We start from the raw sequence: 25,951 nt of genomic DNA, 5'->3' as shown, positions 1-25,951 counted from the left end.
CGAGAACTGAAAGCTTACCGTGAAGGAGGATTAGCGTGGACTGAACCATAAGCCCTTCAAATAGAACGAATTACTGCTGACCAGTGTGAACGTAGTTCGGTCGACGACAATAATTAGAAGCAAAAAAATCTTACTGTAAGTAACGTTGCAGAATCCTGAGTCTGATCGAGTTTGACTCGATTGCAATTTTAACGATCACTAGGCATTGTAAATTTTTCGTAAAACTGAAGCTTGTAGATCGTTTCTGAGCACAAAAATTAGATTCTATGATCGGAAAAATTAAAAAAATTTATTGGGACAATGTGTACAATTCAAGTTGTCGTTACTTGAATCAAGAAAACCAAACAGATTTTATATAGTTCATGTAGTTTATATAGTTTACATCTATACTATTATAATACTAAAGTATAAAGAGAGAGCCGATTTTTATGTTCGCGCAAAACTCAGGACCTATTGAATCGATCTTCCTCAAATTTTGACACGTTATTCCTGCATACTCTAGGACGGACATAGGCTATGTAGCATGTCTCAGAAGCGCGTTATTAACATGTAATTTATGTGCAAAGATTTCATGTGTACGACTGTTTGGCAGACCGCGTGACCCCTGTATACGACAGTCTACTTCCGCGCGCATGCGCGTATTCGGCCCGCACGATACCTCGCCCGTAGCAGTACTGCGATGTTACCGCCAAGTGGCGAAGCTTCTCGAGCGCTTTCTCGCGAGAGAATTGCACTATCGCGGATATATATGTCAGGACGATCGTCTGGTCATAAATTGCTTTTGCACAAGAATAGTAATTAATATTTGCATCAATTGCAAAATCTTGGGACGTTTGCTTTAAAAATAGCGTCTCGAATTATCAGTAAACACGAGTATTTTATAAAGTGTATACAGTTGATATATAGTTCATATAGTTTACATAGTTTATATAGTCTGTATTCCATATAGCTCTGGATGCAGTATAAACTAGAATTAGAAGAAAATAATAATAAAAATTGCTAAATTAATTTCAAATTGTAATATTATAATATTAAGTGTATAAATTTGTTACTTCAGGGGAATATGTACTTTACACACGTGCAGAACTTCAATGCAATCGGTTGCACCTGAAGGTATCGTATTTACAAGTTCGGAAAATGTTATTTCGAGAAAAACGGATTTAAAGTTACAGTGTACAGCGTTAGAGTATATAGAGAGTTTCGTTCAAAGTCCAACAACTTTAGCAAACTAAAAATCGAGAAACAGAACAACTATCTATATTTTTAGATTTGACAGTTCCAATATTTCACCATCTTTACAACTAGCTTCATTAAGAGTTGAATGACACTGATATTGCGTGGTTTAAGTTCAATTAAAATATCTTAAGGGTTGAAATATATTTATAGATTTATTTGCATTTTGCTATAATTCTATAACGATGAATGAAACTAACCATAAAAAAAACTAGTGAATGAAAACGAAGTATTTAACGCTCTGAAACGAGGAGTAACAATGTGTCTACGTGTCATCGTGTCTAGACAAATCCAAACCTACGTCCACGGTCTAAATTTGTGTTCAATGCGGATGTAAGGTGTTTTCTTAAACATAAGGCTGATGGGGCATTGACGTAACTGAAAAATGAGTGGTCACAATGGTTTTCGTTAGTAATGTGCGTAGACGTCCAGCTGTCTGGTTGTGAGACTCGTCAATATAGCACATTTGTAAGATACTACCTCTAATTTTCAATTATTGTGACACTATAAACGACGTATGAAATGTGGAACATGATGACTATTGAATTTTTGAATTCTTGTGCTCTCAAAAATTTGTTCGTACAACGCTTCGTTTTCGAGACAATTGAATTTGAAAATGCATCAGGTGTATTAATAAATAATAGAAACGTAAAGGTAATTTCCAACTGTGGCCATTGAATGCAGAATAACAAAACTCACTGTAATCAAGTTTTCTTCATTCTTCACCATATCATAACAATTAATATGTCGATTGCAACAGTGGTCATTTTAGTGTTTCAAAATTATTTATAACGAAAGAATTCTATTACTCGTAGAATTTTAAATAACACTACTGTCGTTAGGAATGCAATAGAATTTTGGAGCCCTATTTAATTATCAAATATTTCTATTTGTCATATTATAATTAAATATCAAAGTGTTAAATGTTCATTGAGACAAGGTAAAGATTCAAATCTTCCTCAATTTTTAATATTTCTCGTATTAGTCGTAACGTGAGGAACGTTGAGGAGTGGAGGAAGGTGCGCGCGACGCTACCTGGCCTCCCTGGTCCCAACTCTGCACAGTAGGCATAGTGGGGGCAGTACTTCTGCGTCTGCGCGACGCAGAGAAGTAGGGGTAGCAGCCATGCCTGGCTCGCGAGCCACCAGTCCTTCACCCCTGCTCAATAGAGTACGATTTGGGCTCCGGCGCAAGTAGAAATAGTAAGTATTGCACCGACGCGCCAACCAAGTCGTATTCAAAACAAATTTAATTATCTCAAAAACGAACTACCGTACGAAAAAAATTTATTCCACATTTTCGACTTACTTTTATACGTAGAATTAATTACCCCGTACCAGATTAAAAAAAAAAAGAAACGTGAGTACGTAACACGCAATTTACGAAGAAAGAACGAAACGCGTGAGGATGTGCGTGATCGATCGTAGAAGAAATAAGAAACGCGAAAGATGAAATATGGTAGAACCCCCATTTTCCGAATTAATCGTGGCAAACGATACTCTGATAATTGATCAACTCTGTTCTCGCGCGACAGGCGATCGTTCATCGTGTTTCGAAAAATTTTTATGTCGTAGAAAAGGGAAACAAATTTTTTAACTAGCATTTGGCGATCTCGTTCAGTCTTCGTTTATAATTTTCAGTTTCTTACAAGCCCCTGTTGAACGATTCTTCTAGTTTTAGTTTGTTTATTATTCCCCATGTTATAGAATATTGTGAGCTGGATAGTCTTAATAGGAATATAGAAAGAAATTAGCTTTAAATTTAAGATTCTTGAAGAACTTACACATGATATAACAATTAAGTTCTTCTTAAAAATCTTACAATTTTAAAAAGTGTTTTCCAACTTTTTGTCCAATCGAGTCAGTATTATTTATCGACTATTTTCATATCAATTTAAGACAGACAGGTGTACATAATGTACTGAATATAAAATAATTAAAACAGTAAACAACAAATTTAATTTTGAGTTTTAAGTAACTGAAACTTACATAATGTAAAGTTAATTTCTCATGGGGAAAAAACTAAATCAATCTATGTATTTCAATATATGTTTTATAATACAATGTAATTCAGTGTAAATCTCTCGTTGGAACTTCAAACATACCGCAATAAATTTTCGTATAATTTCTTGGGAAAACTGATATCGATGAAGTTTACGTTTATGAAATCGTACTGTTGAATGCAGCGAACTATACACGCGGCTGCAAAGCAGTCGTTTGACACAGAGCAGATCGTGTGCATGCCACAAACGTGTGCCCGGTCGAACAGCGTGTGTTCATTGTTCGCGAATACCAACAAACGGGTTCGTTTGAACAATGACAAAGGGCATTTCGGAATAAGTACGACGACGGAAATGTACCGGGACGTCTTGACTAGCGAGGTCGGAAATAATCAGCAAATAAAACTGGCTTGATCGACCAAAAAGGTCAGAGGTCCTCGCTAAGTACGAAAACACATATTCCACCGAGTTCCATTTCCTCGCTAATGCACGCCTACTTGGAAACTTGTCGATTTGCTCGAAATCGAAGCCCCGAGCTTCGATGACCGTCGTTTCACATTTTCGATCTACTTTTCGTTCGTTGGATTTTGAGTAGATTCGACACGAACGAATAAACGGACGTAGGAACATTTTAAAAAGGTGTAATTTCGTTCAGATGCTCCGTAGATGTTTGAAAATTGTACGATTACAGAGATTTTATTTATTTTATTGAGACAAAGTAATAAAGGATCGTACAACGCTGTTTTCGTTTCACCGACACCGTGATCTATGCAGCTTCACTAATGGGAATCTGACCTATAAATGCTAAGCGTTCCGATAATCGAAGAGCTACTGTAATAGCAGAATTACGGAGGAGATCAAAGAGATTAGAAACGAAACACGAAAGGTTAAGTAGAGTAAAAACTTGGGCAGTTATCGTGGGAGTAATAGCGGAATTAATGTAGAACAGAAAACAATGGAAATGGGAGAAAAAGTAAACGATGAATTGAAAAAAAAAACTTGTGGGTAGTGGGAGAGGGAAATATACGAGAAATAATTGTGAAAATAACTCAGAAAGGAAATATATTATTGATTTGTAAATGTTACTGCGATGCATCAAAATTGTGATTGTTACTCGAGGAAACTATAGTAATTATTTTGCTCAATTCTATCTAAATTTTGCTGTTTTCATTTATAAAACGTTAAATTGTTTTGTTTTCTTTTTTGAAAAAGGATTTAAATTACCTTTGCAATTTCGTCAAATTTTAATTTAGTGTGATTCCATGAATAAAAGTAATACTTGATACATGTTATTTTAATAGAATCCCTTATGTCGATTAGAGAAATTCGAAGCTTTAGAGAGTTCGTGCATTCTAAGCGTTTTAAAAAAACGTGAATTCGAAGATTACTAGCGACTATGATGGTAATCAACGTGTTAAAATGGTTTGCGAAGCTTAAGGTGGAATCTATAAATATCCTTAAATCACGAATCGCGTAGATCGATGAGAGCTGTGTTATTCAGTGAATATTTGAATATAACCTCTACTACTGGTGAATCTTATCGTGCTTCATCTACCAATGCTGGTACTGTTATCGGATTGATACGAGAGCATGAGGCATTGTAACAGGTCGAAAGTCTTCTTGAGAATAAATTATAAAAAAAAGAAAGATAAAGTAACTTACACGAAGTAAGTAGATGGAAATTGAAAACGCCAAAAATAGCAGAGTTTGAAAATCAAGATCAACAGAAGGTGATAAATACTAAATAAAATCAGAAGAAATGAAAATTCATAGATCACTATTTAAAATTGAATTTTAATATACATTTTTAATGTATATTAATATATACTTTAAAACAAGTAGCTGGTTTGCTCAGAGACATGAATGTTGATTATTTGGAGCAGTTTACCTGGAATTTTTAATAAAGAATGAGATAACAAAGAGTGACACAATTTTGAGAAGCATGTAGAAAATATTTTAACAAACAATTTTAACGTTAAAAGTTATTCACGAATCGAATTTCGAGTTGTCTATAACAATACAGTTTATAAATTAATTAAGTGCTTATCAAGAGCTTGAGTATACTAGACTCATAGATAGTCTTTATTCAACATTTTTCATAAATATAATTATTGAAAAATGTGCAGTTTCTTGGTTAGAATTGTTTGAATATTTAAACAAAAAATAATAATTGGAAAGTGAATATATTTAGGGATTGTAATGTGATCACAATTAAATTCTCCATCTTTCTGGGTCCAGCTGTCATTGGAGCATGAGGTTTTAATCACGTGAACGTAAATATACTGAAATCTGGATTTAACGGACTACGTAACTGGTGGAAGGGGTCATCCATTAAATCGGAACGTTCGTTAAATCTCCGTAAAACAGTACTTTTACGAAACACAGTCCATTAAATAACCGATTTCCGTACCTCTAAAAATAATAAAATCAATTTTAAAATTAAAAGTAAAAGTAAAATCAATTTTAGAATTAAAATTAATTTAGCTATACAGGGTGTTCGGCCACCTCTAGCAAAAACTTTAATGAGCGATAGTAGAGGCCAAAATAAGACGAAAATCAAGAATACTAATTTGTTGATGGAAGCTTCGTTAAAAAGTTATTAACGTTTAAAGTGCCGCCCTTACTGAATTTTTTTCTCGAAAATGCGCAAGATTTCGGGGGTATGTCTATTCACCAAAAATGTCTGTAATTGACCCCCGCAAACGAAAATAATTTTTCCACAACGATTTGCAATTTTTTAATTTTCTCGAATAATTTCACACCTTCTCTATTTTTTTTCTCGAAAGTGGGCAGGATTTCGTGGGTATGTCTAATGACAAAAACTGATTGTAATTGACCCCCACAACCGAAAATAATTTTTCCACAACGATTTGCAATTTTTTTTTCTCCGTTGAAAAATTTAGGCACCTAATTGGATTTTCAGTAAGGAATTTTTTTCTCGAAAGTGCGTACAATTTCGGAGGTATGTGTAATGATAAAAAATGATTGTAATTGATCCCCGCAACCGAAAATAATTTTTTTAGAACGATTTGAAAAATTTTTTTTCGCCGAAAAATTTCAGCACCTACTCGATTTTTTTTCTCGAAAGTAGATAGGATTTCGGAGGTATGTGTACTCACCAAAAATGATTGTAGTTGACCCCCGCAACCGAAAATAATTTTTCCAGAACGATTTGAAATTTTTGAATTTAATTGTTAATAACTTTTTAACGAAGCTTCCATCAACAAATTAGTATTCTTGATTTTCGTCTTATTTTGGCCTCTACTATCGCTCATTAAAATTTTTGCTAGAGGTGGCCGAACACCCTGTATACAGGACGTTCAGTTAACCCTGGGAAAAATTGTAATGGGAGATTCTAGAGATCAAAATAAGACGAAAATCAAGAATACCAATTTGTTAATGGAGGCTTCATTAACAAATTATTGACGTTTAAAGTTCCGCTCGTACTGAATTTTTTTCTCGAAAATGCGCAGGATTTCGGAGGTATGTCTATTCACCGAAAATAATTGTAATTGACCCCCGCAAACGAAAATAATTTTTCCAAACCGATTTCGAATTTTTTTTTCCACCGAAAAATTTGGCCACCTTCCTGAATTTTTTTCTCGAAAGTGTGTAGGATTTCGGGAGCATGTGTATTCACCAAAAATGGTTGTATTTTACCCCAGAACCTAGAAATAATTTTTTTGGAACGATTCAAAATTTTTCTTTTTCACCGAGGTACCCTAACTTCTATGATTTCTCTTAAAAATTCGTTTGTGATTTTTAATAATTTTGTTTGACGCCCTACAGAAAATTTGTTTAATACTTTTTTGTAGGTACCTATGAGCTAAACTTCAGAAAAAAGTTTCATTGAAATATATTCACTATTGTAGAAGTTATAGCTATTTGAAAATTGGACCATTTTTATGGGGTTTTTCTCATTTTCCAGTGTTAAAGATCAACTTTTCGGATATTTTTAGAATTTCTACATATTCTCCAGTAAAATTCGCGTCGTTTGCCTTTTTAAACATTAAAATCGTCCAATCCGTTCAGAAGTTATGATGTTTTAAAGATTCACAATATTTTTCTCGAAAATGAACAGGATTTCGGGGGTATGTCTATTCACAGAAAATAATTGTAATTGACCCCCGTAACCGAAAATAATTTTTCCAAAACGATATCAAATTTTTTTTTCCGCCGAAAAATTTGCCCACCTTCTCGAATTTTTTTCTCGAAAGTGGATAGGATTTCAGAGGTATGTCTATTCACCAAAAATGGTTGTATTTGACCCCAGAACCTAGAATTAATTTTTTTAAAACGATTCGAAATTTTTTTTTCGCCGAGAAAAAAGCTCCCTGATTTTTCTTAAAAATTTGTTTTCGCTTTTTAATAATTTTGTTTGATGCCCTACAGAAAAGTTGTCTAATACTCTTTTGTAGGTCCCCAAGAGCTCTACTTCTGAAAAAAGTTTCATTGAAATATATTCACTATTGCAGGAGTTATGGCTGTTTGAAAATTGGACCATTTTTATGGGGTTTTTCTCATTTTTCAGGGTTAAAGATCAACTTTTCGGATGTTTTTAGAATGTCTACATATTCTATAGTAAAATACGCGTCGTTTGCCTTTTTAAACATTAAAATCGTCCAATCCGTTCAGAAGTTATGATGTTTTAAAGATTCGCATGAAAATTCCTGCAGATATTTCTGGCCAGAAACTATATTTTCGGTAAGGAATTTTTTTCTCGAAAATGAGTAGGATTTCGGGGGTATGTGTAATGACCAAAAATAATTGTAATCGACTGTTGCAACTGACAATAATTTTTTCAGAACGATTTGAATTTTTTTAATTTTGTTGAATTTCACACCTTCACGAATTTTTTTCTCGAAAGTGGGTCGGATTTCAAGGGTATGTCTAATGACCAAAAATGATTGTAATTAAGCCCCGCAACCAAAAATAATTTTTCCAAAATGATTAGTAATTTTTAATAACTTTTTAACGGAGCCTCCATCAACAAATTGGTATTCTTGATTTTCGTCTTATTTTGGCTTCTAGAATCTCCCATTAAAATTTTTCCCAGGGTTGGCCGAACACTCTGTATAATTACAGTGAATACAAGGAATTACAAAATACATACAAATAAATCATTCATAGATTTTGTAGTTGTTTGCTAAAAACGTAAAACTATATTTTATTCAAGCGTGGAATCGTCGAATTCAATTTTAATTTTGTTTTCGAGCTCAAAAATAAAAAAATATACAAGAATGACAATAGTCGTCAAAAGTAATACATGTTAATTACAAATATAACATTGATAGGCAATTAAAAAGTAATAAAAATACATAATGATAGACATTAATGTCAAATATTCCAATCGAGCGTTAAAATTAAAATTAAATAAAATTGTTACGTGTTTAAATATATGAAAATGTATTTTATAAACGTCTTACAAACATATATAAATATTTTAAAAATAGACACTTATTTAAGAACGTTGTAAAAATCGTTATCTTCCTCATCAAGAAATTGTTTCATTTGTAAAAAAGAAGAATGCAAGAAACGTAATAAATTTGCTAATAAATTCGTAAATTTTCTTGCTAAATGTTAGGGTAATTCGATCGTGAAAACGCGTGCGGAGAAATTCACTGCAATGCGGAGATTCCATTGCTGTTTTCGTCGTGACTATGTACCTGTAGATATTAAGAATTAGCCTGAACTTTAGTTCTTATAATTTATTTATAATTTGCGTGATTCTTGCTCTCCAGCCAAGTATATTATTAAAATATCAAGGGTGTAATTTGTAAAGTTAAACGATTATGCAAACACACATTGAACTGTTTCTATTTGACTGTTGGATATAATCCAAATATAGTATTTCATGAAGAGGATTCATTAAAGTATACCAATTGCTCTAAATATGATCAGTTCCACTAGGTAACCCAACTGTGGTCATTTCTGTGGTTTATCTCGCGATGGGAAGAACCAAAAATAATTTTACGAATTATTCGGTTTGCTAAATCGGCTTTCTGGCCAGTTATTGCAATGTCGGGGCCGTTAAAACGCGGAATTAATTGCGGTTTGCTTGTCGTTCGTTACAGAAGCTGTATATTGAAAGCCATTTGTTTCTTCAAACGCTCAGCGACGCGACGTGAAATACGGTGGAAAATTGTCAGGCCTCCAACGTGTTGTGGTTCAATCTTCGTGTTACTTTCCATGAAAATCATCCTCCGCCAGAAATTCCAAGCGTCGAAAAATACACAAATGTTACTTGTGTTTTTCCAAGCAGTCGTGATCGAATAAATATTGAACCCAAAATAATTACACGTGCAACGGAATGGAATAGTTCCGTGAAACGAACGATCTCGATAAAATCTCGACAAAATATTTCATTTTTACAATTTGTTATACGCCTTAGTGGAAATTTAATTAAAATAATTAGTATTTTCTCTTTATTTCGCGTTTGTATCATTTTGCCTTATTTTTTAAATATCAAAAGTTGTTCGATTATCTGTCAAATCTAAGTTTTCAAATATGGGGGTCAACAGGTATACCAACATCAGGATAAAATTTTTTGATGGAATGTTTCCATCACGGAAAATTACAAAATTTTATTAAACTTCTCGATTGAATTTCGTAGAATATTGATAGAGTTGGGAATTTTGAAAAATTTAAGAAAGATATTTTAAAATAATAGTTTGGAGTTACTGATTCACCTATTGAAAAATAATTGTCATTATTGGACAGTGGATGTTTATGCATTTATGAGAAATTTTAATTTTCAGAAAACTACAGATTGAACTTAAAAAATATAAGAAATACTCAAAACATCATACGAATTATTATATTTAGGGGTTGAGACAACCCTCCACAAAGTTCCAATTTCATTAATTCTAGTAATAAAAATACGAATTTATAGGAAGATCCGTAGTCTAGTCATTATTTATATTTGCAAAGAAGTCGAGTTATCATGTTTAATATTTTACAAAAATGGGGATATTTAAATCCGTGATCCATCATACTGCAAAAAGATTAAAATCGAAGGAAGGCTAACATTGTAAAGAGGGGGTTGAAACGACGCTTTGATGATGGAAAATTGCAAAATTTTACAAAACTTTTCGATCAAATCTTCTTTTATATAATATTCGCAGAATAAAAAATTGAAAATATAAATTTAAAAAGAATACTTTAAAATTGTAGTTTGCTCAAAGACTCATCTACCTATCGAAATATAATTATTATTATTTATATTTGTAAAGAAGTCAAGTTTCAAGTAAATTTATGAAGTTACAAAATTTTATATACTTTTCGATTTTATTTTGTATAATATGCACAAAATAGAAAATTCAGTATATAAATTTTTTTTAAATCCTATACAATTATAGTTTGGTCAAAGACTTACATACCTACCTAAAAATAATTGTTATTATTTTTATTTGTAAAAAAGTCGAGTTGTTACACTTAACATTTGACAAAAACAAGGATGTGTAAATCTGTTAATTGACAAAATTTTACAAACTTTTCAATCAAATCTCATATAACATTCACAAAATAGAAAATTCAGTATATTTTGAAAAAATCCTGTAAAATTATAGTTTCATCAAAGATTTAGCTACCTTTCGAAAAATAATTGTCACTACTTACGTTTGCAAATAAGTGGACTTATCACGCCTAATACTTTACGAAAACAGAGATATTTGAATCTGTGATCCACCATACTGCAAAAAGATTAAAATCGAAGGAAGGCAATGCTAACATTGTAAAGAGGGGGTTGAAACGACGCTTTGATCATGGAAGATTGCAAAATTTTACAAAATTTCCCGATCAAATCTCCTTTTATATAATATTTGCAGAATAGGAAATTGAAAATATAAATTTAAAAAGAATACTTTAAAATAGTAGTTTGGTCAGAGACTCATCTACCTACCAAAAAATAATTGTTATTATTTTTATTTGTAAAAAAGTCGAGTTATTACACTTAACATTTGATAAAAACAAGGATGTGTAAATCTGTTAATTAACAAAATTTTGCAAACTTTTCGATCAAATCGCATATAATATCCTCAAAATAGAAAATTCACAATATAAATTTTTAAAAAGTCCTGTAAAATTATAGTTTAGTCAAAGATTTAGTTATCTTTCGAAAAATTGTCACTACTTACGTTTGCAAATAAGTGGACTTATCACGCTTAATACTTTACGAAAACAGAGATATTTGAATCTGTGATCCACCATACGGCAAAAAGAGATTAAATCGAGGAGGGGGGACAATGCTTCCATTGTAAATAGAGGGTTGAAACGACATTTGTTTCCTGGGATCATGGTACCAGGGTTTCTGGAGGCTGCTTATAAAGGCGAGCCAATGTAAACCGCAATCTTCATTTGTTGCTCGAAGGCTTTCGGCCAGCTGGCTGTCAGCGGCGCTTTGTTCGATGTTTTCGTTGGCATAGAACGGGCACACGAGTTTGTGCGGCACGCAAACCGGAAAGGTCAGCAGTCAGCAGCCATCTACAGCTCTCGACATTAGCGATTCATATCGCGTTCACGCGCAAATTGCCATTGATACGCGCTACATGGATCGAACGATTGTTATCGGTCAGGGCAATAGCATGTTTCTTTCGGAAGTGGCCGGTGTTCTGCACGACATCACACTCCCGTATTTCAACTTCCTTCACTCCGTGTTTCCTAAACCGTGACCCAGGAACTTCCGGGTGAAAGAAATTATCTTCAAGCTAGGTGATTTTGTCCCGTTTTAACATTTCAACGCGTTTACTGCCAAACCAAAATTGTATAATTTTGTTATGAGGCCAGAACAATTTGATTTTATACAATAGTAAACTATGTAATTCAAAATTTGTCTTGATACTTATTTTTGTAAATTAAAATTCATGAATTCAAATTTATCTCCTTTAACATTTCAATTTCTGAATTAATTGTATTAGTTTTAAATGGGGGTATTTTGATACGTTCTACAGTTTTCAATTCTTTATTCAAGTGAATTAATTTCAAATATGTTGATGTATACTTTGGTCCCTCGATATTGCATATTACAAATCAAACTTTGAACAAATACGATACATTGTAAATTTAAGAATGTTAATTCGATCATGTTTAAATTGTAATTTTCAATTTGAGAATTAATTGTTTTAATACCAAATACGGGTATTTGGATTCGTTTTTCAGTTTTCAATTCTTTATTCGAGTGATTTGTAATTTTCTATTTGAGAATTAATTGTTTTAATACCAAATAGGAGTATTTTGATACGTTCTTCAGTATTCAATTCTTTATTCGAGTGATTTGTAATTTTTAATTTGAGAATTAATTGTTTCAATACCAAATAGGGGTATATTGATACGTTCTTCAGTTTTCAATTCTTTATTCGAGCGAATTAATTCTAAATATGCTAATGTATACTTTGATCCCTTCATATTGCATATTACAAATCAAACATTGAACAAATACGATACATTGTAAATTTAAGAATGTTAATTCGATCATGTTTAAGTTGCAATTTTCAATTTGAGAATTAATTGTTTTAATACCAAATAGGGGTATTTTGATACGTTCTTCAGTTTTCAATTCTTTATTCGAGTGATTTGTAATTTTCTATTTGAGATTTAACTGTTTTAATACCAAATAGGGGTATTTTGATTCGTTCTTCAGTTTTCAATTCTTTATTCGAGTGATTTGTAATTTTCAATTTGAGAATTAATTGTTTCAATACCAAATAGGGGTATATTGATACGTTCTTCAGTTTTCAATTCTTTATTCGAGCGAATTAATTCTAAATATGCTAATGTATACTTTGATCCCTTCATATTGCATATTACAAATCAAACATTGAACAAATACGATACATTGTAAATTTAAGAATGTTAATTCGATCATGTTTAAGTTGCAATTTTCAATTTGAGAATTAATTGTTTTAATACCAAATAGGGGTATTTTGATACGTTCTTCAGTTTTCAATTCTTTATTCGAGTGATTTGTAATTTTCTATTTGAGATTTAACTGTTTTAATACCAAATAGGGGTATTTTGATTCGTTCTTCAGTTTTCAATTCTTTATTCGAGTGATTTGTAATTTTCTATTTGAGAATTAATTGTTTCAATACCAAATAGGGGTATATTGATACGTTCTTCAGTTTTCAATTCTTTATTCGAGCGAATTAATTCTAAATATGCTAATGTATACTTTGATCCCTTCATATTGCATATTACAAATCAAACATTGAACAAATACGATACATTGTAAATTTAAGAATGTTAATTCGATCATGTTTAAGTTGCAATTTTCAATTTGAGAATTAATTGTTTTAATACCAAATAGGGGTATTTTGATACGTTCTTCAGTTTTCAATTCTTTATTCGAGTGATTTGTAATTTTCTATTTGAGATTTAACTGTTTTAATACCAAATAGGGGTATTTTGATTCGTTCTTCAGTTTTCAATTCTTTATTCGAGTGATTTGTAATTTTCTATTTGAGATTTAACTGTTTTAATACCAAATACGGGTATTTTGATTCGTTCTTCAGTTTTCAATTCTTTATTCGAGCGAATTAATTCTAAATATGCTAATGTATACTTTGATCCCTTCATATTGCATATTACAAATCAAACATTGAACAAATACGATACATTGTAAATTTAAGAATGTTAATTCGATCATGTTTAAGTTGCAATTTTCAATTTGAGAATTAATTGTTTTAATACCAAATAGGGGTATTTTGATACGTTCTTCAGTTTTCAATTCTTTATTCGAGTGATTTGTAATTTTCTATTTGAGAATTAATTGTTTTAATACCAAATAGGAGTATTTTGATACGTTCCTCAGTTTTCAATTCTTTATTCGAGTGATTTGTAATTTTTAATTTGAGAATTAATTGTTTTAATACCAAATAGGGGTATTTTGATACGTTCTTCAGTTTTCAATTCTTTATTCGAGTGATTTGTAATTTTCTATTTGAGAATTAATTGTTTTAATACCAAATAGGAGTATTTTGATACGTTCTTCAGTTTTCAATTCTTTATTCGTGCGAATTAATTCTAAATATGCTAATGTATACTTTGATCCCTTCATATTGCATATTACAAATCAAACATTGAACAAATACGATACATTGTAAATTTAAGAATGTTAATTCAATCATGTTTAAGTTGCAATTTTCAATTTGAGAATTAATTGTTTTAATACCAAATAGGGGTATTTTGATACGTTTTTCAGTTTTCAATTCTTTATTCGAGTGATTTGTAATTTTCTATTTGAGAATTAATTTTTTTAATACCAAATAGGAGTATTTTGATACGTTCCTCAGTTTTCAATTCTTTATTCGAGTGATTTGTAATTTTTAATTTGAGAATTAATTGTTTTAATACCAAATAGGGGTATTTTGATACGTTCTTCAGTTTTCAATTCTTTATTCGAGCGAATTAATTCTAAATATGCTAATGTATACTTTGATCCCTTCATATTGCATATTACAAATCAAACATTGAACAAATACGATACATTGTAAATTTAAGAATGTTAATTCGATCATGTTTAAGTTGCAATTTTCAATTTGAGAATTAATTGTTTTAATACCAAATAGGGATATTTTGATACGTTCTTCAGTTTTCAATTCTTTATTCGAGTGATTTGTAATTTTCTATTTGAGATTTAACTGTTTTAATACCAAATAGGGGTATTTTGATTCGTTCTTCAGTTTTCAATTCTTTATTCGAGTGATTTGTAATTTTCTATTTGAGATTAAACTGTTTTAATACCAAATACGGGTGTTTTGATTCGTTCTTCAGTTTTCAATTCTTTATTCGAGTGATCTGTAATTTTCAATTTGAGAATTAATTGTTTTAATACCAAATAGGAGTATTTTGATACGTTCTTCAGTTTTCAATTCTTTATTCGAGCGAATTAATTCTAAATATGCTAATGTATACTTTGATCCCTTCATATTGCATATTACAAATCAAACATTGAACAAATACGATACATTGTAAATTTAAGAATGTTAATTCGATCATGTTTAAGTTGCAATTTTCAATTTGAGAATTAATTGTTTTAATACCAAATAGGGGTATTTTGATACGTTCTTCAGTTTTCAATTCTTTATTCGAGTGATTTGTAATTTTCTATTTGAGATTTAACTGTTTTAATACCAAATACGGGTATTTTGATTCGTTCTTCAGTTTTCAATTCTTTATTCGAGTGATCTGTAATTTTCAATTTGAGAATTAATTGTTTTAATACCAAAGAGGTGTATTTTGATACGTTCTTCAGTTTTCAATTCTTTATTCGAGCGAATTAATTCTAAATATGCTAATGTATACTTTGATCCCTTCATATTGCATATTACAAATCAAACATTGAACAAATACGATACATTGTAAATTTAAGAATGTTAATTCGATCATGTTTAAGTTGCAATTTTCAATTTGAGAATTAATTGTTTTAATACCAAATAGGGGTATTTTGATACGTTCCTCAGTTTTCAATTCTTTATTCGAGTGATTTGTAATTTTTAATTTGAGAATTAATTGTTTTAATACCAAATAGGGGTATTTTGATACGTTTTTCAGTTTTCAATTCTTTATTCGAGTGATTTATAATTTTCAATTTGAGAATTAATTGTTTTAATACCAAATAGGTGTATTTTGATACGTTCTTCAGTTTTCAATTCTTTATTCGAGTGAATCAACTCCAAATATGCTGATGTATACTTTGGTCACTTGATATTGTATATTACAAATCAAACATTGAACAAATACGATACATTGTAAATTTAAGAATGTTAATTCGATCATGTTTAAATTGTAATTTTGTCTGGCCCTATTTCTTTGATCGATACATCATAGAGTTATTTTATCAATTTTGTATCGTATTTGCAGTTTAAATCCACAACGTGGATATTTTCAAAAATATTTTAGGGCATTTCAACGTGTTTTGTTTTTTTAAAAATAATGTTTGACCATTCTCCAGTGCAGAAACAAAGGAAATCTAATTGAAATTAACGAGGCTAGTTAGTATACTGTAACACGATACTCATTGTCAGAGATAGTGTATCAACTTGTCACCACGCGACAACAAGAAAGTAATTCTAAAAAGAAAACAAAACCATAGGAATAGTTAAGAAAACTGTGGAGCGCAGAAATTTTCTCTCATTTTTAAAACAGGGTGCTTTCAAAAAAATATCAATAAACAGATTATATACATACATAAATATTTCTATTCTTTTTCGAAAATCATTTGATATCATTTGATTAATTTTAATTCTACATTTCACCATAAACTGAAGTTTCAAAACCAGTATTTTTTATTAATTTAGTAAGAGCCATATATCAAGCTGAAAATTTAAAAAAAAAAAAAATATATTACTTATATTTATCTAATTTAAATTTAAGGACGAACAGAAGCCCTTTAGAGCAATCATATAATTTTGAGCAAAAATAATCACCAGGAGATTAATATTAAATTTACTAGAAAATTTCTGACCTTTTACCATATAATTACAATATCATATAATTAGGTCCACAAAAAAAGTCTTTTACGTAACATAGTATTATTGACAACATCAACAAAACTTACATAGCGAATTAAATATTAACGAATATTATAAAAATAGACCTAATAAGATTTCAAAGTTATTTTTGATCGATAGTTGGTTAATTTAGTTTTCATGGGGAATGTCGAGGCAGGAAACACGGGACAATTCGTGGTAATTTCTCTCGCGTAAGTTCCACTTCCCTTTTATAGCATTTTTAAACAACTTGTTGGAGCTACGAGCGCGGCAAGATTCGAAGAAGAGTAGCATGACCGAAACTTCTAACCACGGGCGCCGCGTAATTGGATGAAGAATTAGTCCCGCGCGGGTTAAGTGCACCAAAACACTGGCTCTCAGAGAAAACTTTCACAGGGAAGCGTATTTTCCGCTGCAACAACAATTTTTTTCGTTTAAGATGTGTCCCTTTCTGACTAGCGCCTGGTAAATTAGAGAAACGTCGAAAGCAAACAATATTTTTAAAGCTTCTCTTAAAAAGCACCGTGCAAACTCTTCGTCAATTAACGTTTGACATAGTCTTTCGATCCTCGTGTTTTCTAAAGCAGAATTATAATTTCTGATATTTAGGGATATGGATAAAAGATACGAGAAAAATTGGTGACATTTTCTGTTGAATATAAAACAATATTTATGCACAACCAAATATAATACTCAATTCACTTATTCAAATCAAATGTAAAATTACATAGAATATATATTTGTAAAATAAGAGATCACAATATTTTGTATGTCAAATATTAATTTCTTTCCATTCGTTGCCTTTTTTAAATTATCTGTTTCAGTATTGTTTTTACTGACAATCGTTAGTGGTATAGTAACATAGAATTTTGGTATAGAAATTATTTCTGGAGCATACAGTAGTACATATAATTTCCTAAATTTAATTAACAACTTACCAAAAATTACTACGAATTTTACACGTTCATATATTTTCCTGTAACTTATATCTTTCTTTTTTAAATCACCCTAATTTTATTGCTTCGAAGATGACCACGAACAAAAAACTTGGTAGTTACACGTATTTACATGTATTTTTTTCCTTAATAGTAATCACCCAAATTTTATTTCGAAAATGACTATAGAGGAATAATAAATGGCTATTTACGACTGCATCGAATGTCGTTGACTATTTTTATTTATCGATTACTTCATTTTGCTCGTAATGTATTGGTTTTAGTTGTATCTATTTCCACGATGGATCGACTGGGAATGCGTTTTCCTTTTTTGGCGCGTTGCGTACAGATTACGAATATAGAAACAGCTGCGACTGATAAAGCGGTTTCTATCAATCACACGCGTTTTGACGCGATTAAATGTACGCGAGAAACGCAGCGTCGACTACCCGTGGTGTATTCATTTTGCAACACCTCGTGGAAGTTATCTCATTAAAATTACACAGCGTGCTACGGATTAATTACAGCGCCCGCGGTGGGATACGGTATCTACGTTTCCCACGAGCGTTGCGAATTCCATTGTACTTCGATAAACGCGCGAACGAAAAGAATGATAACGCCAAAGGACTCGTAAACTACGTGTAACTTTCGCCTGGACATATGTAGCATCGATTGAATTATTAATACGTGCAAACTTCGCAGACATTTTCAGACTAGAAATGATTAAGATTCAGATTTAATTAAAACAACGCTACTTCTGGAAACTTAAATTTAATTTATTGTATAGTTCCTTGGAATTAATGGCGTCACAAATAAAATATTATTAATTCTATTCCTACTTAAAAAATAAACTTCATGTAGATTTTAATGATTTAATAATATACAGGGTGTTCGGCCACTCCTGGGAAAAATTTTAATGGGAGATTCTAGAGGCCAAAATAAGACGAAAATCAAGAATATCAATTTCTTGACTGAGCCTTCGTTAAAAAGTTATTAACAATTAAATTCAAAAATTTCAAATCGTTCTGAAAAAATTATATTTAGTTACAGGGGTCAATTACAAGCATTTTCGGTGAATACACATACCCCCGAAATCTTACTCACTTTCGAGAAAAAAATTCAAGTAGCTACCGAAATTTTTAGACGAAATTAAAATATTTAAAATCATATTAAAGAAATTATATTTAGTTACAGGGGCCAATTACAATCATTTTTTGTCATTACACATACCCCCGAAATCCTACGCACTTTCGAGAAAAAAATTCCTTACCGAAAATCTAATTAGCTACCTTTTTTCGACGAGAAAAAAAATTTCAAATCGTTCTGGAAAAATTATTTGCGGTTGCAGGGGTCAATTACAATAATTTTTGGTGGATAGACATATTGTATAGTTCCTTGGAAGTAGTGGTGTCACAAATAAAATATTATTAATTCTATTCCTACTTAAAAAATAAATGTAGATTTTATTGATTTAATAATATACATAATTTTGAGAGAAAGTCCCACTAACGTGGCTGACTATTTAGCTAGGGGCAAAATTAAATAGATTAAAAATCATAATGTTTCGAATTCAGACTTAATTAAAACAACACTACTTCTGGAAACTGAAGTAATTAATTTTAGAAATGAATTTTTGTTACAGATTAGGATGAATCTGTTCTTACGTTGCCTGGACAGCGACATGCAGGTACGATGTGCCGCTTGGAGAACCGTCAGGATCATCCTGCTTTAATGGTAAATCACATTAATTTACATATTTAAATAATATTAATATAAAGAAGTATTCTGTAAAATCAATTTTTGATCATATTTTTTTACCTGTTATTTGTAAAACTGGAGTCATAGAAGTTTTCACCTTATCTCTATTTAAAAAAACATTAATATCAACAAAGTAAATGTCCATAAATTGAGTGTAAATTATTAAGATAATAACTGTATATTATTTTGTTCTATTTTATTAACACTGTAGAATTAATTTAATTCTTTTAGTTAGAATGGAAGTTGTATATGATCTTCTTCAGGTGTGTTCCAACCTTGATAATTATAAAGCAAATATAATCAAAATAAATTACATTAAAAAATAACAAAATTATAGAAAATCCCTTTGTATACATATATAACCTGATAATATAATATAGTGCCATCGAAGTATTGAATGTTGCTAAAAATAATATTAATAGATAATTGAGAAGCTGGTGATTGGAATTTCTCTATTTCCGTTTTTACATGCCAGACAACCTTCACGTATATAATATGGGTCATCGACGTAACGATTTATCGTACGATAAGTCGTACGTCGATTTGCAACGATAGGTACTGACATTCGGCACACCCACGTCGTATTTTTTATTGGCTAGAACGAAAAATTTTATAATAAATAGGGCTGGACACTTAAAAAAAAACTTTTGAAATTTGACAACGAATAAAAATTCACTTGCACAAATATCGAAATATTTTTCTGTACGAATGGTTTTACTGTGATCCGAAATAAATAATAGTCGAAAGGTGTCAAGTCTGAGAAATATGGTACGTTATTTAAATTCCTTAATTTTGATCAGTGCCAATAAATAGATATAATTAATGGTACCATTACCAAAAACTTTGCAAGTGCTTCTTACAATAGATTTTAACGCGAATATGCACTTTATCGAGATTTTTCGAACATTTTGCCAACCTTTAATTTTCCTTAATTTTGATCAGTGCCAATAAATAGATATAATTAATGGTACCATTACCAAAAACTTTGCAAGTGCTTCTTACAATAGATTTTAACGCGAATATGCACTTTATCGAGATTTTTCGAACATTTTGCCAACCTTTAATTTTCCTTAATTTTTATCAGTGCCAATAAATAGATATAATTAATGGTACAGTGAAAACTCGATAAATGTCGCTACTCCGGGTCCAGTCAGCAACACTTACGGAATAGGAGAATCGTCTTTCGAATTTGATTGTAGTTTGCCGACGCTTCGAACGTAGAAAGAGTCAGTAGCTAAAGAAGAAAGAGGGACTGAAACTCGGATTTATCGCCCCAGTTTAAATATCCGCGTCAGTGTGACCACACTACTGCACAGAAGAAAGTTTTTTATTTTTTACTTTTTGTTAATAAAAATTTCACTATCATGTTGGGGAGATTTCTCTGATTAAAATGAGGCTAAACACGATATAAATCGGTCAATATTTGGTAGCATAATATTGAATTAAATATTGTGCTTGCGAGTCTTTCTCTCTTTATTTATCCTTCTTGTGCTGTCCTTTTCTATGTTCGGAAATATCAAAGAACGACGCATCGAGATGCTGGCTACATTTATCGAACGGGAGGTAGCTATTTTCAAACGGAACGGTTCCACCGTTTCGTAAGTGATCAAAAACTGCAACACTTATGAAATAGGGGGTTTCGTTAACTACCACTGTTCGATAAATGTACCAATCCACTGACCTTGCGAAGATACGAGTACACAATATTTAATTCAATATTATGGTAACAAATATTGGCCGATTTATATCGTGTTTAGTCTCATTTTAATTAGAAAAATCTTCCCCACATGATAGTAAAATTTTTATTAAAAAAAAGTAAAAAATAAAAAACTTTCTTCTTGTACAGTAGTATGGTCACACTGACAGGGACATTTAAACTAAGTTGACGAAGGCAATAAAGATTTTTAAAGAAAGCCGCTACGTCTCCGGTTACACTTCGCCTCACTGGTTCAAGGGGGATCCCCCTAGTGGTGGGGATAAAAATGTATCATTAATGGAACAGCTCTTGAGGACATTTATCGAGTTTTCACTGTACCTTTACCAAAAACTTTGCAAATGTTTCTTGCAAAAGATTTTAACACGAATATGCATTTTATCGAGATTTTTCGAACATTTTGCCAACCTTTAATTTTCCTTAATTTTGATCAGTGCCAATAAATAGATATAATTAATGGTACCTTTACCAAAAACTTTGCAAGTGCTTCTTACAAAAGATTTTAACACGAATATGCACTTTATCGAGATTTTTCGAACATTTTGCCAACCTTTAAAATTATCAATTTCTGTCTAAGCCATAATTCATTCTAATATTGAGTGGTATCCACTACAGCCAGTGACAAGCTTAATGGATTCTGCAGAGAAGCTGGTAGTTTCCATCGAGAAACCTATTCTCAAAGACGATGTCCAAAAGCACATTAAGCTCGGCCCACTGTCGATCCATAGTGGAATTGGTTCATTCTTGCCCATAATATGATTAATTAGAGACGAGTCAAATAAATTCGTATATCTACAATCGAAGAGAAAGTAATTATCCTTGTCAAAAGAAATCCAAGACTTACCACGCGATAGATTGCATTGGAAATGTAACGTGTTTCCCATCAAAGTGTGAAAGGATTCGTCGAGAAAATCTTTTGTTCCCTTTTCATATAACGGGAATCCCAGTTCCATTTCCAGCGGATCGTCTTTCGTGAAACATGATTTATCGGTAGCATAATAATGTCTATTTTTCCTTCATAATTCTTCAAACTATCGAAACAAGCCTCTGTTTTTAATTTTTTAAAATTTCTTAATAATCTCTTTACAAGTCCATAAATTTAAATACACTCGAATCTCTTTTTACACGCATTTATTTAACACGTTTCAGTTTTCACGGTTTTTTAAACACGTTTTACCAGAATAAAACGTACACCTTTTTTTACACGGAACATTTTCTATTTCTTTTTACACGATTCTCATCCACCACGTAAAAAGAAAGTATACAAGCATTAAGACAGAGGTTCCCAATTTCTAGTACTGAGATAATCAACGAGTTTATCGATTACGTATCATTCTTTTTGCTTGGCTTTCTTGTAAGAGAATTTTGAGGATCAGTTTCGTGGAAATAGTCGAGGTTTATCTTTTGGAAAATATATGAAATCGACTCCCGTCTTCGAGGGTTCGCCCTTAACGTGAAATTGGAAAGTGAATTGCCAGGGCCATCGATTTAGAAGTCTGTTTCATAAAAGAGGATAGGGGATTCGAGATGGTGTCGACTGACATGAGATAGTTTTCCAACACAAAGACTGTTTAGATCAAACTCTGCTATGAGAAGGCTTTATCTAGTGGTTGTGTAGCTAGAAGACGATCAATCTTCGCGATGCAGAAAATTTTCATCAACTCCACTTATCACAAGCTAGCAGAATCCAAAGAAATATGCTGTATTTTAAAAACACCTTTAGACTTCATTTTTTTTCTAGTTTTTCTTTTCAGACGATACTTCTATGCCACCCTTTGCATATAAATTCACCTAAGTACTATGTCATAGAACTTATGGCACAGTTTTATATTTATTTAAATAATTTAATTTCTTTAATGCAGTTAACAAAACCATACAACTTATTTATCTGATAACCATTGAACGAAATAATGGACGATTGCCACAAAAATAATTTATATTTAATATTTAGTGGCATTTTTTATTCAAAATATGTATTAAATTTTTCTTTTTTAATTTCTTCTTGAAAATGTATTTGTACAATTCTGATTTTCCAAGTAAATTCGTGCTTCAAATTTTGTGCAGGTGTTAAATTCAGTCTGGCAGAAATAAATAAGAAAATAGATTAGATTTTATCCGGATAAGAATTTTTCCCGTATCTGGCGAGGAGTACCCCAAGCCATTGAGCCTATAATCTCCTTGATCCGAACATGATCCACCCACTGGCTCACCCAGGGGTGTTGGAGTCGAAATAACTAGCCCTCTCATCGTTATCAGAGTCATAAAGAAACGGGTCCGGACTCTAGTTGGCGTAAAGAAGTTTCCTCGTGGATCATTCTTACCGCTCTAGTGTGATACAATTTCCCCAGAGACCCTTAGGAGATTTCTACAATCACTCATTTTATGTTTTCAATTATCAGTACGTATTTTAACGTGACATATTTCTCGAATATTTTTTATAACTATCAGAATGCTGCAAACAATTGCGAAGCCTCATTTACGATACGATTTCTGTTTCAAAAGTTCTGGTAGACAAATTTTGTGTTAGCATAAATTCAAGGATTTTCTTAGCTTTGAAAAAGAAATATTTTTGAAGTGTATTTTATAAAATTTGATTCGTAAAGTTTTTGGGGTAAATGTTGAGAATGGTGTCTCATAATATAGTGGAAGAATAATTTTACTAAAAAAATTTTATTAATTTTATTTTTTTTATTATTTTTATCTTTATTTTATTGATTGTTACTTTTTTAATTCTTGTGGAAATTGAAGAAGATTTGAACAGTGAATTATGTTCTGTTATAGAATCGTTTACTGTACGCAATAATTTTGTATGAATCCAGCATAATCGTGTATACTGTACATGAGCATTAGATTATCTGAAATGCTACTCGATATCGAAGATCACTTGGGGCTAATATATAGGCCCAGAAATACGTTTGGCCTACTTTAGGGATGCCACTTAGGGAAGCCTAGTTTGGAGATAAACAGAAATCGAGATTTTTCACATTTTCTCAAAGATTCCAATCCTGGAAAATATTATTAAATTCAAAAAATTGCTAAACCCTGCAATTCTTTATACAGGGTGTTCAGCCACCCTTGGGAAAAATTGTAATGGGAGATTCTAGAAGCCAAAATAAGACAAAAATCAAGAATATCAATTTCTTCACTGAGGTTTCGTTAAAAAGTTATTAAAAAATTAGATTAACAAATTTCAAATCATTCTGACAAAAATTATATTTAGTTACAGGGGTTAATTACAGGCATTTTTGGTGAATAGACATACCTCTGAATTCCTATCCACATTCGAGAAAAAAATTCGAGAAGGTGTGAAATTTTTCGACAAAATTAAAAAATTTCAAATCGTTCTGAAAAAATTATTTTCAGTTGCAAAAGTCGATTACAATTATTTTTGGTCATTACACATAACCCCGAAATCCTACTCAGTTTCGAGAAAAAAATTCATTACCGAAAATATCGATTCTGGCCAGAAATATCTGCAGGAATTTTCATGCGAATCTTTAAAACATCATAACTTCTGAACGGATTGGACGATTTTAATGTTTAAAAAGGCAAACGACGCGTATTTTACTATAGAATATGTAGACATTCTAAAAACATCCGAAAAGTTGATCTTTAACCCTGAAAAATGAGAAAAACCCCATAAAAATGGTCCAATTTTCAAACAGCCATAACTCCTGCAATAGTGAATATATTTCAATGAAACTTTTTTCAGAAGTAGAGCTCTTGGGGGCCTACAAAAAAGTATTAGACAACTTTTCTGTAGGGCATCAAACAAAATTACTAAAAAGCGAAAACAAATTTTTAAGAAAAATCAGGGAGCTTTTTCTCGGCGAAAAAAAAAATTTCGAATCGTTCTAAAAAAATTAATTCTAGGTTCTGGGGTCAAATACAACCATTTTTGGTGAATAGACATACCTCTGAAATCCTATCCACTTTCGAGAAAAAAATTCGAGAAGGTGGGCAAATTTTTCGGCGGAAAAAAAAATTTGATATCGTTTTGGAAAAATTATTTTCGGTTACGGGGGTCAATTACAATTATTTTCTGTGAATAGACATACCCCCGAAATCCTGTTCATTTTCGAGAAAAATATTGTGGCCGAACATCCTGTATATTTCAACACTGTACATCGAAAATTTAAATTCTTTTTATTAAAATAACATTTTTCAAGCTTGAAAAGTCGATGTAATATCTTGAGAATTTTGTTATTCTGATGCTATAATATTTTTAATTAACGACTTCATCAGTTCTTGCAGTTCAGACTATAGCCACATTTATACAAAATATAAATCTGTTTAATTTATTCGGAATGTCCAAAACAGGAATTATTAATAAATATACAAGGTTCGAAGTATCACTAATTTCTAGGTCTTCAAACTAGGCAAATCTTAGAAGAACAATCATGTGCATATAAAATATACAATTCAATCTTTTTTCCGACTTACAAAAAACTTTGTTTCGTGGTAATTTTTTTCCACGTAATTTAATTACATTCGACTGTTTACAACGATTTTGTAAATAATATCTAACAACGTTCTATGAATCATTTCAGTTCGTTCTTTTGACAGGAGCTTTACGTGTCAGAGCCCTGTAGTATTTTGTGTATGAACTGGTAATGACAAGTCATCCTATTGTGTATTTGGCAGACGTCTATTGGGAAAATGTTCTGCACACGGACGTTTTGTTTCGGCTCCGTCATATTTGGCAAGCCCCATACATCGGATGAATGTCTGCCATTTCTCGTTTAAAATAACTTGTCATTGTCGCTTCAAACACGAAATACTACAAACTCTGACGGCCGTGCCCTTTTCAAACGAACGAATTGAA

General features: G+C 31.4%; 1 protein-coding gene across 9 annotated transcripts in view; it reads left to right on the top strand.

Annotated features, from left to right (window-relative positions):
• The window catches only part of LOC122400859, a 216,242-nt gene that overhangs the window by 130,403 nt on the left and 59,888 nt on the right, over window positions 1–25,951 (top strand). For all 9 annotated transcript variants that reach the window (XM_043402574.1, XM_043402580.1, XM_043402578.1 and 6 more), the window contains one exon: window positions 19,297–19,388. The gene's annotated coding sequence lies outside the window, so the exon portion shown is untranslated. The remainder of the gene's footprint in view (window positions 1–19,296; window positions 19,389–25,951) is intronic.

The sequence above is a fragment of the Colletes gigas genome, unplaced genomic scaffold (genome assembly GCF_013123115.1).
Source record: "Colletes gigas isolate AHSC1104 unplaced genomic scaffold, ASM1312311v1 Colletes_gigas_Sc00020, whole genome shotgun sequence".
In the NCBI taxonomy this organism is placed as follows: domain Eukaryota; kingdom Metazoa; phylum Arthropoda; class Insecta; order Hymenoptera; family Colletidae; genus Colletes; species Colletes gigas.
The sequence above is the reverse complement of the archived record's forward strand: the minus strand, read 5'-3'. Positions and strand labels throughout refer to the sequence as shown.